Source organism: Oryctolagus cuniculus, chromosome 5 (assembly GCF_964237555.1).
Source record: "Oryctolagus cuniculus chromosome 5, mOryCun1.1, whole genome shotgun sequence".
NCBI lineage: Eukaryota > Metazoa > Chordata > Mammalia > Lagomorpha > Leporidae > Oryctolagus > Oryctolagus cuniculus.
The window spans coordinates 141,585,189-141,602,343 of record NC_091436.1 but is presented as its reverse complement, the minus strand read 5'-3'; the positions used below and the strand labels follow the sequence as shown (position 1 = coordinate 141,602,343).

Below are 17,155 nucleotides of genomic sequence, written 5' to 3'. Positions count from 1 at the left end.
ATGTTTAGTGTTGGGTTTGGGTTAGGTTTAGGGTTAGTGGTGAGTTTTAATATTAGGTTTATGGTTAGATTTAGTGTGAGGGTTAGGTTCAGGGCTAGGGTCTGGGTTGAGTTCAGCTTAGGGCTAGGGCAGAACTAGGGCTAGCATTAAGGTTAGGCTTATGGCTAGGGTTATGGTTCAGGTAAAGTGTAGGTCTAGGGCTAGGGCTAAAATTATGATTAAGGCTAGAGTTAGGGTTAGGTTTATTGTTAGGTTTAGGGTTAGGGGTTAGAGTTAGGGTTAAGTTTAGTGTTTGGGTTAGCATTAGTTTTAGTTTAAGGCTTAGAATATGGTTAGGGTTAGGGTTATGGTTAGGGTTATGGTTAGGGTTATGGTTAGGGTTAGGGTTAGGGTTAGGGTTAGGGTTGGTTAGGGTTAAGGCCAGGGTTAGTGGTAGGGTTAGGGCTATGAGTAAGGCTATGACTATTGTTAGGGTTAGGGCTAGGGCTAGGGTTAGGGCTAGGATTAGAGTTAGAGTTAAGGCTAGGTTAGCATTGGGTTTGGGTGAGGGCTTGGACTAGGACTAGGGATAGCATTAGTTTTATGGTTAATTCTAGTCTAAGGCTAGGTTTAGTATTAGAATTAGGGCTAGCACTAGGGCTAAGGTTAGTATTAATGTTACATCTATGTCTAGGGCTTGGGTTAGTGGTTGGTTTAGTGTTATATAAGGGTTAGGGTTAGGGCTAGGGTTAGGACTAGGGTTAGGGTTAAGGTCAGGACTAGTGTTAAGGCTAGGCCTAGGGCTAGGGCTTGTCCTAGGACTAGGGTTAGGTTAGGGTTAGCACTAGATTTAGATGATGGTTAGGGTTTGGGCTAGGGCTAGGGCTAGCATTTCAGTTAGGATTAAGGCTAGTGTTAGGGCTATGGCTAGATTTAGAGCTAGAGCTATGATTAGGGCTAAGGTCAGGGTAATAGCTAAAGCTGGCCTAGGGTAGAGGTAGGCTAGGGCTAGGATAGGGTTAGGGTTAGCACTAGGGCTTGGGTGAGGGCTAGAGTTAGGATTAGAGTTAGGGCTGGGGCTAGTGTTAGCGCTAAGGTTAGGGCTAGGGCTAGGGTAGGGCTATGGTAGAGCTAGGGTAGGTCTAGGGTTTGGGTTAGGGTTAGTGTTATGTTTAGGGGTTATGGTTATGTTTAGTGTTAGGGTTAGGGCTTGGGCTAGGGTTAGCATTAGGTTTAGGGTTACGGTTAGGGTTAGATTTCTCATTAGGAATGTGGTTAGAGTTAAATTTTGCATAGGGTTAGGGTTATGGTTAGGGTTAGTTTTAGGGCTAGGGCTAGGGCTAGGATTAGGTTTGTGGTTATTGTTAGGGTTGGAGCAAGAGTCAGGCTAGGTCTAGGGATAGGACCAGCATTAGGGTTAGGGTTACAGTTAAGGCTAGAGCTACAATTAACATTTGTGTTAGTGCTAGGTCTAGGAATAGGACTAGTGTTAGATTAGGGTTAGGTCTAGGGCTAGGTTTAGGTTTATAGTTAGGGCCAGGGATAGACTAGAGTTAGGCTTAAGGTTAGTGTTAGGGTTAGGTTTAGTGTTAGGCTTGGGGTTAGTTTTATGATTTGGTTTAGCATTAGGGCTAGGGTTAATGTTAGGGTTAGATTTTGCTTTAAGGTTAGGTTATGGTTATAGTTAGTATTAGGGCTAGTCTAAGGCTAGGCTAGGGATAGGGATAGAGTTAAGGTTAATGTTAGGGATAGATATAGGGCTAGAGCTAGGGTTAGGACCAGCCTTGCAGATAAAGTTATGATTAGGGCTATGGATAGGATTAAGGTTTGTGTTAGTGCTATGTCCAGGTCTAGGACTAGCGTTATGTTTAGGGTTAGGTCTAGGTCTAGGACTAGGACTAGGGTTAAGGTTAGGGTTAGGGCTAGGGTTCAGGTTAGGGTTATGATTAGGTTAGGGCTAGGGCTAGTTCTATGGCTAGGGATAGGGCTATGGCTAGGCTTATGGTTAAGGTTATGGATAGGGTTAAGGTTATGGCTAGATCTAGGGCTAGGGTTAGGGTTAGGTCTAATTCTAGGACTAAGGCTAGGGATAGGGCTATGGTTAGGTTTAGAGTTAAAGTTAGAATTAAGAATAGAGTTAGGGTTAGGCTATATCTAGGACTTTGGCTAGTTAATGGCTAGTGCTATCTCTCAGTTAGGGTTAGGTAGAAGGTTAGGGTTAAGTGTTAGGGCTAGGGTTAAGGCTAGGGTTAGATTTAGGGTTAGGATTGGGTTTGGCTTAGGGTTAGGATTAGAGCTATAACTAGGGCTAGAGCTAGGGCTATGACTAGGGCTAAGATGAGAGCTAGGGTTGGGGTGAGGGTTATAGTTAGGGTTTGGGCTAGGGCTAGGGCTCTTGATAGGGCTAAGATTATGGTTATGGTTAGGATTACGGTTAGTGTTAGGGCTAGGGTTCGAGCTATGGCTACGGCTAGTGCAAGAGTTATGTCTACGGCTACTGCTAGGGTTAGGAAAATGTATAGTGCTAAGTCTAGGGTAATATGAGGGTTAGGTTTAGGGTTAGTGTTAGGGATATGGGTAGGGATAGGATTGTTGCTGTTGATTTCTCAACAATGTTGCAGTGGATTCATTTCTGAGAGGAGCAGCATGGTGGGGGCAAGAGGCGCGGAGTCACCACACAGACCCCAGGAGTTGGGTGAAAGCAGGCTTGAGGCGAGCAGCCCGCAGACTCATTTATTTCAGTTGAAACTACATCTTATATAGCCAAGACCAGCCAATCTGGTCAAGGGGCGATCTATGCCCCAACCAATCACAGCCTGTTGCCAGGCAGTTTCCAAAGCCTTCCAATCACAGCTTGTTGCCAGGCCGGCTCTGTTGCCAGGTGGGTTTCAAAGCCATTCCTGAGTAACTGACGCTCGCTTGCCAGTGGCCACCTTGGCATGGCCTTCTCATTCCACCACATTTCCCCCTTTTCATTTATTTTTGAGCAATGGGAGGCATGATTCTTGGCCATACCATTGTTGACCCCATTTCCATGTGGTCTCCGTACACAGCTGTGCCTGCCTTAGGTTGTTCCCCAGGGGATCTTACCTGTCATTGAATAACTGGTGCTCAAATCTAGAGACCACAGGATTGCTTGCTCAGATAGGGTTAGGAATGAGGAATAATGGTTATCAGGAATGGCATGACTGCACACAGGCTGTGGGCCATTTGAGTGGCTGACCAGAGCTAGTGGGGTACAAAACAGTAACAGATGTGGCTATGGGCAGTTTCTCAGGGTAGGATGATAGGGCAGGTGCATCTGCTAACAAGGTGGAGTCTCGGTCTTGTTCAGCTGGTTCTGGTTGGCTGTCAGTTGCAGGCTTGATGTTTTTGGCTGGTACCCAAATGGGCTGTTCCGCATTCTCTGGAAAGACACAAGCATATCCTCGAACTTAGCAGAGGGTTAGCAGAGGGTGTGGTCCTTTCCATTCTCCTGTCAGGGGGTCTTTTCCACCTAACCATAGGGGCTGGGGTCTGGGATGGAAAGGATCCCCAGTGTTTATAAGCTGGGATAATCCCTTGGGAATCAAAAGTAAGAAAAATGATAGTGAAATGGACTTCAGTCAAAGCAAGCTGTGGGTCTGAGGGCATATGACTATTTTTTTGTCTTTGTAAGAGATCTTTAATCATCCTATGAGTTCTTTCAATAATTGCCTGTCCCTGTGGGTTGTATGGGATACCTGTGGCAGACTATGTTCCAAGATTTCAGGAAGGAATTAAATTCCTGTGATGTATATGCTGGCCCATTATCAGTCTTTATGGTCCAGGGTACTCCAAGGACCAGCATGGCTGATTTAAACACCTTTATCACATTACTAGCCTTTTCTCCAGATTGGGCTGTTGCAAATACAGATTTGAATAAGTATCTACCACCACATGGACAAATTTAAGTTTACCAAAGGAATTAATGTGGGTGACGTCCAGTTGCCATAGTTTATTAGGAGCAAAGGCCTCGTGGGTTCACTCCTGCTTGTTGCAGTGGGCCTAACGGGGTGAGAGGTGCATAATTCTTGCAAGAGTACACTAAGTGTTTGCATTGGCTAGCTCAGTCAGTAGAGCATGAGACTCTTAATCTCAGGGTCATGGGTTCGAGCCCCATGTTGGGCGCCAGATGTTGCTGTTGATTTCTCAACAATGTTGCAGTGGATTCATTTCTGAGAGGAGCAGCATGGTGGGGGCAAGAGGCGCGGAGTCACCACACAGACCCCAGGAGTTGGGTGAAAGCAGGCTTGAGGCGAGCAGCCCGCAGACTCATTTATTTCAGTTGAAACTACATCTTATATAGCCAAGACCAGCCAATCTGGTCAAGGGGCGATCTATGCCCCAACCAATCACAGCCTGTTGCCAGGCAGTTTCCAAAGCCATCCAATCACAGCCTGCTGCCAGGCAGTTTCAAATCCATCCAATCACAGCCTTTGCCAGGCAGTTTCCAAAGCCATCCAATCACAGCCTGTTGCCAGGCAGGCTCTGTTGCCAGGTGGGTTTCAAAGCCATTCCTGAGTAACTGACGCTCACTTGCCAGTGGCCACCTTGGCATGGCCTTCTCATTCCACCACATAGGATTAAGGTTATCATTAGGCTTATGGTTAGGGTCAGGGTTATTATTAGGGCTAGGGTTAACATTAGGATTAGGGTTATGGTTAGTGCTAGGACTAGGTCTAGGACTAGGAATAGGGCTAGTTCAGAGTTAGGTATAGGGTTAAAGTTAGAGTTAAGGTTATAGCTAGGGTTAAGACTAGGGCTACAGCTAGGGTTAGTGTTGGGTTTAGGGTTAGAGATAGGTTTAAGCTAGGGCTAGCGATACAGTTAGGATTTGGGTTGGGATTAGGGTTAGGGTAGGGTTACTGTTAGGCTTAGGGTTAGGGCTATGACTTGGGCTAGGGCTAGGTCTAGAGTTAGGATTCGGTTAGGGCTAGGGCCAAGGTTAGGGCAAAAGCTACAGCTGGGTCTAAGCATGGGCTATGGTTAGGGTTAGTGTAGGGCTAGGGCTTTGGCTAGGGTTATGGTTAGAGCTAGAGCTAGCTTAAGGTTAGGTTAGAGTTAGAGTTAGAGTTAGAGTTAAGGTTTAGACTAGCATTAGTGCTAAACTTAGGGCTATGTCTATGGCTCAAGCTGTGGCTTGGGCTAGATTTATGGCTAGGGTTAGGGTTAGAGTTAAGTCTAGGTATAGGTCTAGCATTAGAGTTAGGGTTATGGTTAGGACTAGGGCTAGGGCTAGGGCTAGGGTTAGGGCTAGGGCTAGGGCCAGGGGTAAGTTTGGTTTAGGGTTAGTGTCAATTCAACAGGAAGATATGATTATCAATGTATATGCACCTAATTACAGGGCACCAGTTTATATAAAGGTTTTGTTAGCGGCCATTGGAGGGTGAACCAACGGCAAAGGAAGACCTTTCTCTCTGTCTCTCTCTCTCTCACTGCCCACTTTGCCTGTCAAAAAAAAAAAAAACCTGCACAATATACCAAAACTTATGGGATACAGAAAAAGCAGTGTTAAGAGGGAAGTTTATATCAATAGGTGCCTACATCAAGAAATTGGAAAGACATCAAAGAGATGAGCTTTCAATGCATCTCAAGGATCTAGAAAACCTACAGCAAACCAGACCCAAATCTATCAGAAGAGAAATAATTAAAATCAGAGAAGAAATCAATAGGATTGAATTTAAAAAAAAAAAAAACATTACAAAAAATCAGCCAAACGAGGAGCTAGTTTTTTGAAAAAATAAACAAAATTGACACCCCATTGGCCCAACTAACTAAAAAAAGAAGAGAAAAGGACCAAATCAATAAAATCAGAGATGAAAAAGGAAATGTAACAACAGACACCACAGAAATAAAAAGAATCATCAGAAATTACTACAAGGACTTGTCTGCCAGCAAACAGGGAAACCTATCAGAAATGGATAGATTCCTGGACACATGCAACCCACCTAAATTGAACCAGGAAGACATCGAAAACCTAAACAGACCCATAACTGAGACAGAAATTGAAACAGTAATAAAGGCCCTCCCAACAAAGAAAAGCCCAGGATCCACTGCTGAATTCTACCAGACATTTAATGAAGAACTAACTCCAATTCTTCTCAAACTATTCAGAACAATCGAAGAAGAGGGAGTCCTCCCAAATTCTTTCTATGAAGCCAGCATCACCTTAATTCTAGAAAAAGATGCAGCACTGAAAGAAAATTACAGACCAATATCCCTGATGAAAATAAATGCAAAAATCCTCAAGAAAGTTCTGGCCAATAGAATGCAACAACACATCAGAAAGCTCATCCACCCAGACCAAGTGGGATTTATCCCTGGTATGCAGGCATGGTTCAATGTTTGCAAATCAATCAATGTGATACACCACGTCCACAGACTGCAGAAGAAAAACCATATGATTATCTCAATAGATGCAGAGAAAGCATTTGATAAAATACAACACCCGTTCATGATGAAAACTCTAAGCAAACTGGGTATGGAGGGAACATTACTCAATACAATCAAAGCAATTTATGAAAAAACCCACGCCCAAAATCCTATTGAATGGGGAAAAGTTGGAAGCATTTCCACTGAGATCTGGTACCAGACAGGGATGCCCACTCTCACCACTGCTATGCAATATAATTCTGGAAGTTTTAGCCAGAGCTATTAGGCAAGAAAAAGAAATTAAAGGGATACAAATTTTGAAGGAAGAACTCAAACTATCCCTCTTTGCAGATGATATGATTCTTTATTTAGGGGACCCAAAGAACTCTACTAAGAGACCATTGTAACTCATAGAAGATTTTGGCAAAGTAGCAGGATATAAAATCAATGCACAAAAATTAACAGCCTTTGTATACACAGGCAATACCACATCTGAGAAAGAAATTCTAAGATCAATCCCATTCACAATAGCTACAAAAACAATCAGATACCTTGGAATAAACTTAACCAAGGACGTTAAAGATCTCTAGGATGAAAATTACATACCTTAAAGAAAGAAATAGAAGAGGATACCAAGAAAAGGAAAAATCTTCCATGCTCATAGATTGCAAGAATCAATATAATCAAAATATACATTCAATGTGATAACAATCAAGATGCTGAAGACCTTCTTCTCAGATCTGGAAAAAAATGATGCTGAAATTCATATGGAGACACAGGAGACCTCAAATAGCTAAAGCAATCTTGTACAACAAGACCAAAGCTATAGGCATCACAATTCCAGATTTCAAGACATACTACAGGGCAGTTGTTATCAAAACAGCATGGTACTGGTACAGAAACAGATGGATAGACCAATGGAACAGAATTGAAACACCAGAATTCAATCCAAACATCTACAGCCAACTCATATTTGATCAAGGATCCAAAACCAATCCCTGGAATAAGGACACTCTATTCAAAAAACGGTGCTGGGAAAACTGGATTTCCACATGCAGAATCATGAAGCAAGACCCCTACCTTTCACCTTACACAAGAATTCACGCAAAATGGATTAAAGACTTAAATCTATATCCTGACACCATCAAATTATTAGAGAGCATTGGAAAAACCCTGCAAGATATAAGTATCCGCAAAGACTTCTTGGAAAATACCCCAGAAGCACAGACAGTCAAAGCCAAAATTAACATTTGGGATTGCATCAAATTGAGAAGTTTCTGTACTGCAAAAGAAACAGTCAGGAAAGTGAAGAGGCAACTGACAGAATTGGAAAAAAATATTCACAAACTATGCAACAGATAAAGGGTTGATAACCAGAATCTACAAAGAAATCAAAAAACTCCACAACATCAAAACAAACAACTCACTTAAGAGATGGGCCAAGGACCTCAATAGAACTTTTTCAAAAGAGGAACTCCAAATGGCCAACAGACACATGAAAAAATGTTCAAGATCACTAGCAATCAGGGAAATACAAATCAAAACCACAATGAGGTTTCCCTCACCCCGGTTAGAATGGCTCACATTCAGAAATCTACCAATAGATGCTGCAGAGGATGTGGGGAAAAAGGGACACTAACCCACTGTTGGTGGGAATGCAAACTGGTGAAGCAACTATGGAAGTCGGTCTGGAGATTCCTCAGAAACCTGAAGATAACCCTACCAGTCAACCCAGCCATCCCACTCCTTGGAATTTACCCAAAGGAAATTAAATTGGCAAACAAAAAAGCTATCTGCACCTTAATGTTTATTGCAGCTCAATTTACAATAGCTATGACCTGGAACCAACACAAATGCCCATCAGCAGTAGACTGGATAAAGAAATGATGGGACATGTACTCTATACAATACTATACAGCAGCAAAAACAATGAAACCCATTCACTTGCAACAAGATGGAGGAATTTGGAAAACATCATGCTGAGTGAATTAAGCCAGTCCCAAAGGGACAAATATCATATGTTCTCCCTGATTGGCGACAACTAACTGAGCACCAAAGGGGAAACTTGTGGAAGTGAAATGAACAATATGGGAAACAGTGACTTGATCAGCTCTTGTCCTGACGGTTGATGTACAATGTAATACTTTATCCATTTTAGTATTTTTTTTTGTTCTAGTACTATTGGTTGAACTCTGTAATTAACACACAATTATTCTTAGGTGTTTAAATTTTAACTGAAAAGTGATCCCTGTTAGGAATTTGGAAAACATTATGCTGAGTGAAATAAGCCAGTCTCAAAGGGACAAATATCATATGTTCTCCCTGATTGGTGACAACTAACCGAGCATGAAAAAGGAAACCTGTTAAAGTGAAATGAACACTATGAGAAATGGTGACTTGATCATCCCTTGCCCTGACTGTTGATGAAAAACTTAATACGTTATCCCTCTTAGTATTTTTTTTGTTTGTTCTACTTAACACTTTTGGTTGAATACTGTAATGAATACACAGTTATTCTTAAGTGTTGAAACTTAACTGAAAAGTGATCACTGTTAAATATAAGTGTGGGAATAAGAGAAGGAAGAGATGTGCAATTTGGGGCATGCTCAAGCTGACTTACCTCAAATGGTAGAGTTAGAAACATACCAGGGGATTCCAATTCAATCCCATCAAGGTGGCATGTACCAATGCCATCTCACTAGTCCCAGTAATCAATTTCTGTGCACAATTTATCAGAATGATAGGGCGAAGAGTCATAGGGATCACATAAACTAGACTAGTGTCTCCAAATATTAGGTGATAAAATAAAAAAGGGAGAGAATGATCCAACATGTGAAGCGGGATACACAGCAGAATCATAGAATGGCAGGTGTCCTAAACATCACTCTGGCCTCAGAATCAGCCCTTAAGGCATGCGGATCTGGCTGAAAAACCCATGAGAGTATTTCAGGCATGGAAAGCCAAGACGCTCTGGCAAAAAAAAAAAAAAATGACCTAAATGAAAGGTCTCTGCGAGTGAGATCCCAGTGGAAAGAACAGGTCATCAAAGAAGGAGGTACCTTTCTCTGAAGGGAGGAGAGAACTTCCACTTTGACTATGACCTTGTCTAAATATGATCAGAGTCGGTGAACTCAAAAGGCTTCTATAGCCTTGGCAGCTCATGACAAGAGCCTAGGGTGATTACTGATGCCATAAACAAGAGTGTCAATTTGTTAAGTCAACAACAGGAGTCACTGTGCACTTACTCCTCATGTAGGGTCTCTGTCCTCAATGTGCTGTACATTGTGATTTAATGCTATAACTAGTACTCAAACAGTATTTTTCAGTTTGTGTTTCTGTATGGGTCCAAACTGTTGAAATCTTTGCTTAATATATGCTAAACTGATCTGTATATGAAGGGAATTGAAAATTAATCTTGATGTGAATATTAGGAGAGAGGGAGTGGGAAAGGGGAGGGTTGCGGGTGGGAGGGAAGTTAGGGGCTGGAAGCCATTGTAATCCATAAGCTGTACTTTGGAAACTTATATTCATTAAATAAAAGTTAAAAAAATAGAAATTATGGAGCATGTACTCTATAGAATACTACACAGCAGTCAAAAACAATGAAACCCGGTCATTTGCAACAAGATGGAGAAATCTGGAAAACATAATGCTGAGTGAATTAAGCCAGTCCCAAAGGGACATATATCATATGTTCTCCCTGATTGGTGACAACTGAGCACCAAAGGGGGAAACTGTTGAAGTGAAATGGACACTATGGGAAACAGTGACTTGATCAGCTCTTGTCCTGATGGTTGATGTACAAGGTAATACTTTATCCATTTTAGTATTTTTTTGTTCTAGTACTATTGGTTGAACTCTGTAATTAGCACACAATTATTCTTAGGTGTTTAAATTTTAACTGAAAAGTGATCCCTGTTAGGAATTTGGAAAACATTATGCTGAGTGAAATAAGCCAGTCTCAAAGGGACAAATATCATATGTTCTCCCTGATTGGTGACAACTAACCGAGCATGAAAAAGGAAACCTGTTAAAGTGAAATGAACACTATGAGAAATGGTGACTTGATCATCCCTTGCCCTGACTGTTGATGAAAAACTTAATACGTTATCCCTCTTAGTATTTTTTTTGTTTGTTCTACTTAACACTTTTGGTTGAATACTGTAATGAATACACAGTTATTCTTAAGTGTTGAAACTTAACTGAAAAGTGATCACTGTTAAATATAAGTGTGGGAATAAGAGAAGGAAGAGATGTGCAATTTGGGGCATGCTCAAGCTGACTTACCTCAAATGGTAGAGTTAGAAACATACCAGGGGATTCCAATTCAATCCCATCAAGGTGGCATGTACCAATGCCATCTCACTAGTCCCAGTGATCAATTTCTGTGCACAATTTATCAGAATGATAGGACGAAGAGTCATAGGGATCACATAAACTAGTCTAGGGTCTTCAAATACTAGCTGATAGAATAAAAAAGGCTGAGAACGATCCATCATTGGAAACAAGATACACTGCAGACTCATAGAATGGCAGATGTCCTAAACATCACTCTGGCCTCAGAATCAGCCCTTAAGGCATGCGGATCTGGCTGAAAAACCCATGAGAGTATTTCAGGCATGGAAAGCCAAGACGCTCTGGCAAAAAAAAAAAAAATGGCCTAAATGAAAGGTCTCTGCGAGTGAGATCCCAGTGGAAAGAACAGGTCATCAAAGAAGGAGGTACCTTTCTCTGAAGGGAGGAGAGAACTTCCACTTTGACTATGACCTTGTCTAAATATGATCAGAGTCGGTGAACTCAAAAGGCTTCCATAGCCTTGGCAGCTCATGACAAGAGCCTAGGGTGATTACTGATGCCATAAACAAGAGTGTCAATTTGTTAAGTCAACAACAGGAGTCACTGTGCACTTACTCCTCATGTAGGGTCTCTGTCCTCAATGTGCTGTACATTGTGATTTAATGCTATAACTAGTACTCAAACAGTATTTTTCAGTTTGTGTTTCTGTATGGGTCCAAACTGTTGAAATCTTTGCTTAATATATGCTAAACTGATCTTCTGTATATAAACAGAATTGAAAATGAATCTTGATGTGAATGTTAGGGGAGAGGGAGTGGGAAAGGGGAGGGTTGCGGGTGGGAGGGAAGTTACGTGGGCTGGAAGCCATTGTAATCCATAAGCTGTACTTTCAAAATTTATATTAATTAAATAAAGGTTAAAAGTTTAAAAAAAGGAACTAGGTCTAGGGCTAGCTCTAGGGTTATGGTTTGTGTTAGGGTTAGGTTGAAAAATAGCATTAGGGTAAGGTTAGGGCTGAGGCTATGCCTAGGGCTAAGGCTGCATCTGTGGCTAGGGCTAGGATTAGTGTTAAGTTTAGCCTTAGCTTTAGGTTAAGGGTTAGAGTTAGAGTTAGAATCAGGGCTGGGGCTAGTGGTAGAGCTAGTCCTAGAAGTATGTCTAGGGCTATGGCTATGGCTAGGGCTAGGGCTAAGATTAGAGCCAGGTTTAATGTGAGGTTATTGGTAGCATTCAGGTTGGGTAGAGCTAAAGCAAGGGCTAATGTTAGGGTTAGGGTTAACTTTAGAGCTAGGGCTAAGTCAAGGGTTTAGGCTAAATCTATGGTTATGGCTAGGGATAGGGATAGGGATAGGGCTGGGAGTAGTGGTAGAGTTATGCTTAGGATTAGGCTATGGGATAGGGTTAGTGTTAGGGTTATGGTTAGGGTTAAGGTTACCATTAGGGTTAGAGCTAGGGATAAGCCTAGGTCTAGGGTTATGGCTAGGGTTAGGGATTACTATAAGGTTAGGTTTAGGGTTAGAGTTAGGGCTAGGGCTAGGGCTAGGGCTAAGCTTATGCAAGGTTAAAGTATAGAATTAGGATTGGTGTTAGATTTAGAGTCAAGGTTTGGACTATGTCCATAGCTACTGTTAGGCCTAGCTTTAGGGTTAGGGTTAGGCTTAGGTTTAATGATAATTTTATGATAGAGCTAGGGGCAGATTTAGATTTAGGGTTTAGTTTAGGGTTAGGATTAGTGCTGGGTTAGGGCTTGGTTTGCAGCTCAGATCGGGTTAGGGTTAGGTTTAAGGATAGGGTTACAGTTAGTGTTAGGTCTAGGTCTATGCCTAGAGCTACAGCTACAGCTAGGGCTAGTGTTAGGGCTATGGTTAAGGCTAGGGCTAGAGTTAGGGATAGAGATGGTATTAGGGTTAGTGTTAGAGTTAAGGTTAGTGTTATGGTTATGGTTATGACTAGGCTTTGGCTAAGGTTAGCTCTAGCTCTAGGGCTAGTTTAGGATTAGGGCTGGGTTATGGTTAGGGTTAAGGTTAGGGTTTGGTCTATTACAAAGACTTTGGTTAGGGTTACTATTATTGCTAGTGTTAGAGTTAGGATTAGTGCTAAGTTTAGAGCTAGAGTGAGGTTTAGAATTAGGGTTACCATTAGAGTTAATGTTAGGACTAGGGTTAGGGCTGAAACTTGGGCTAGGGCTAGCGCAAAGGCTAAGGCTATGGCTAGTGCTAGGATTATTGTTAGGGCTAAAGTAGGGCTAAGGCTAGGATTAGTGTTAGGTTTACATCTAGAGATAGGTCTAGGGCTAGAATGATGTTAGGGATATGGTAGAGCTATTGCTAAGACTAGGTCTAGGGTTATGGCTAGGGTGAGGATTAGTGCTAGGAATAGGGCAATTGTCAGGGTTAGGGATATGCTTATGGTTACATTTAGAGTTAAGGCTAGTAAGGGTTAGGGCTAGGGTAAGGTGTAGGGCTAGGCTAAGGTTAGAGCTAGGGTTAGGGTTAGGGTTAAGTTTAGGTCTAGGGCTAGAGTTAGGGCTATGACTAAAGCTATGGCTAGGGCCAGGGTTAGGGCTATGGCTAGGGCTATGGCAAGGTATAGGTTTAGGTTTAGGCTTAGTATTAGGGCTAGAGCTAGACCTAAGCTAGAGCTATAGCTAGGTTCTATTTAAGGCTAGGTTTATGGTTCAGGTTAGGGTTAGGTTTAGGGTTAGGATGAGGTTTAGTCTTGGGGTTAAGGCTAGGTTTAGGGCTAGGTTTAGGATCAGGATTGGATTTAGGGGTAGGGTTAGGGTTAAGGTTAGGAGTAGGGTTCAGGTTCAGGTTATTCTTAGAGTTTGGGCTAGATATAGGCCTAGGTCTAGTGTTATGACTAAGGTTAGGGTTTGGTATAGGGCTAGGTTTAGTATTAGGGTAAGCTATTATTGCTAGGTTTATAGTTAGGGTTAGTGCTAGGCCTAGTTCTAGGGTTAGAGTTTGGCTTATGTATAGAGCTACAGCTAAGGCTGGTTCTAAGTTTAGTGGTAGGGTTAGAGTTAGTTGAGGGTTAGCATTAGAATTAGGGTTAGGTCCTGTGATAGACCTAGGTCTAGGGCTATGGCTAGGTTTAGGATTAGTTTTAGGTTTAGGTTTATGTTTAGGGTTAGGGTTAGGGTTAGAGTTTGGGTTAGTGTTAGGATTAGGGCTAGGGCTAGGGCTAGAGTTAGTTCTGGGTTTAGGGTTAGTTCTAGTGTTAGGGTTAGGCTTAGGGTTAGGGCTAGGGCTAGAGCTAGGTTTAGGGCTAGCATTAGGGTTAGCATTAAGCTTAACACAAGGGCTAGGGCTTGGGCTAATTTTAGGGCTAGGGTTAGGGTTAGGCTTAGAGTTATGTGTAGGGATAGGGCTAGGGCTAGTGTTATGTTTAGTGTTAGGGTGAGTGTTAGGGTTATGGTTAGGGTTAGGTTTAAGATTACAGTTAGGGTTAGTGCTGGGTTTAGTGTTAGTGCTAATATTAGGGCTAGGGCTAGGGTTGGGACTAGTGATAGGGCTAGGGCTCTGGTTAGCACTAGGTCTAAGGCTATGGCTAGGGCTAGGGCTAGGACTAAGGCTAGTGCTAGGGCTTTTGTTAGCTTTAGGCTTTGTGTTAGGCTTGGTGTTAAAGTTAGGTTTAAGGTTAGGGTTAGGTCTAGTGCTAGGGCTTGGGTTAAATTAGGGCTAGGGCTAGGACTAGGGCTAGCTCTGGGTTATGACTAGAGTCAGGGATTGAGTTAGGGTTAGCATAAGAATTTTGGCTAGGGTTAAGTTTAGGATTACCATCAGAGTTATGGTTAGAACTTGAATTGGGTTAATGTTAGGGTTAGGGTTAGGGTGAGGTTTTTGTTGTTGTTGTTTTGACAGTCAGAGTGGACAGTGAGAGAGAGACAGAGAGAAAGGTCTTCCTTTTTGCCATTGGTTCACCCTACAATGGCTGCCGTGGCCTGCGTGCTGCAGCCGGTGCATCGCGCTGATCTGAAGCCAGAAGCCAGGTGCTTCTCCTGGTCTCCCATGTGGGTGCAGGACCCAAGGACTTGGGCCATCCTCCACTGCACTCCCGGGCCATAGCAGAGAGCTGGCCAGGAAGAGGGGCAACCGGAACAGAATGCAGCGCCCCAACTGGGACTAGAACCCGGTGTGCTGGCGCCACAAGGTGGAGGATTAGCCTATTCAGCTGCGGCACTGGCCCAGGGTTAGGTTTAAGGTTAGAGTTAGGGTAAAGCTTTGGAGTAGGATTACAGCTAAACTTAGGTCTATGTCTAGGGTTAGGACAAGGAATAAGGCTAGGGCTAAGGTTATGGCTAGGTTTACTCTTCGGGCTAGGCTAGGGCTAGGGCTAGTGCTATTTCCAGGGTTAGGGTAAAGGTTAAGGTAGGGCTTGGAATAGGGCTACATTTAGGGTTAGGGCTGAGTTTACAGTTACAGTTAGAGTTAGGGCTAGGTTTAGGGCTATAGTTAGGTTTAGGGTTTCAGTTAGAATTAATGTTTGACTAGGGATAGGACTGAAGCTAACATAGGGATGGGTCTAGGGCAGGGATATGTTAGGCCTAGTGCTAGGCTTAGTGTTAGGGCTAAGGTAGGGATACTCCTAAGGCTTGGGTTCAGTTTAGTATTAGGGTTAGGTTCATGTTTAGGTCTAGGGCTGGAATAGGTTTAGGTCTAGTTCTAGAATAGGGCTATGGATAGGGCTATATTAAAGTTTAGGGTTGAAATTAGAGCTAGGTTTAGGGTTATGTTATTGTTAGGGTCTGGGTTAAGTCTAAGGCTGGGGCTAGAGCTACCCTTAAGTTTAGGGCTAGAGCTAGGGCTAGGGCTAGCTCTGTTAGTTCTGAGCACTATGGTTAGGGTTAGGGGTAAATCTAGGGCTAGGTTTAGGGATAGGTTTAAGGCTAGGATTAGGGTTAGAGTTAGCATTAGGGTTAGAGCTAGGGCTAGGACTTGTGCAAGGGCTAGAGCTAGGGATAGGTTTAGTGTTATGACTAACGTAGGTCTATTGCTACATCTAGGTCTAGGATTAGATTTAGGGTTAGGGTTAGTGCTAGGAATAAGGCTACGGTTAGGGTAAGGTATATGTGTATTGTTACATTTAGAGTTCGGGCTAGGTTTAGGCCTAGGGCTATTGTTAGGTTTATGCTTAGAATTAAGTTTAGGGATAGGGTTAGGGTTATGGATAGGGTTAGGGTTAGGGTTAGGGCTAGGGATAGGCCTAGGTCTAGGGTTATGGCTAGGGTTAGGATGCTGTATAGTGTTGGGTTTATGGTTAGGATTAGGTATACATGCAGCACTAGGGCTAGTGCTAGAGGAAGGTCTAGGGTTATGATTAGTATTAGATCTAGGGATAGGGCTATGGCTACAGCTAGGAGTAGGGCTGTTTTCAGGACTAGTGTTAGGGTTAGACTATGGTTAGGGCTAGGATTAGGGTTAGGTTTAAAGTTATAGCTAGCATTAGAGTTAGGGAAATGGTTAGGGCTAGGGCTATGGCTAGGTCAATGTCTAGGGCTAGGGATAAGGTTAGGATTAGGGTTAAGGTTAGAGTTAGTATTAGGGCTAGGTCTGTGGCTAGTGCTAGGGCTAGGGCTAAGGCTAAGTTTAGAGCTTGGGCTAGAGTTAGGTTTAGAGTTAGTGCTAGAGTTAGGGTTTGAGCTAGGATTAATGTTAGGTTTAGTGTTAGGGCTAGGCCTAGGTTTTGGCTAGTTTAAGGGCTAGAGATAGGTCTAGCTTAGGATTAGGGCTAGGGTTAGAGTTAGGGCTAGTGCAAGGACTTTGGGTAGGGTTAGGTTTATGGTTAGCATTAGAGTTAGGGTTAGGACTAGGTTTCAGGCTAGACTTATGGTTAGGGTTAGTGTTAGGGTTACAGTTGGTATTAATGTTGGGACTAGAGATAGGGCTAAAGTTAGGGCTAGGGCTAGGGCAAGGGCAAAGGTTAGGGCTAAGGCTAGGGCTAGTGTTAGTGTTATGGTAGGAATAATCCTATGTTAACATTAGGTTTACATTTACATTTAGAGATAGGACTAGGTTTTACACTAGGGCTAAGGTATGGCGAGGGCTAGGGTTAGGGCTATAGCATGGCTATGGCTAGAGCTAGGGTAGGATTAGTGTTAGGTTTAGGGCTAAGTCCATGTCTAGCATTAGAGTTAGGGTTATGGTTAGGGCTAGGGCTAGCGCTAAGGCTAGGGCTAGGGTTAGGGCTAGGAACAAGGCTAGGATTAGGGTTAGGGTTAGTGTTAGGGTTAGGTTTATTGTTACCATTCGAGATTGGGCTAGGTTTAGGACTAGTGGTAGGGTAAGGGCTAGGGCTTGTGTTTGGGCTATGCTTAGGGTTATTAGTAGGGCTAGGGCTATGGTTAGAGATAGGGTTAGGTTTTTGTTTGAGTTAGGGCTAGAGTTAGGGTAAGGGCTGGAGCTGGTGTTAGGGCTATGGCAAGTGGTATGGCTAGGGCTAGAGTTATGGCTAGGTTTCAAGTTAGGGTTAGGTCTAGGGTTGG

The 17,155-nt window shown here is 42.9% G+C and overlaps 1 non-coding gene across 1 annotated transcript; it reads left to right on the top strand.

Moving 5' to 3' along the window:
- Positions 1-4,054: 4,054 nt before the first annotated feature.
- On the top strand, positions 4,055-4,128 carry TRNAK-CUU (transfer RNA lysine (anticodon CUU)). Its single transcript has one exon. It is a non-coding gene; the product is annotated as a tRNA-Lys (tRNA).
- Positions 4,129-17,155: the final 13,027 nt, after the last annotated feature.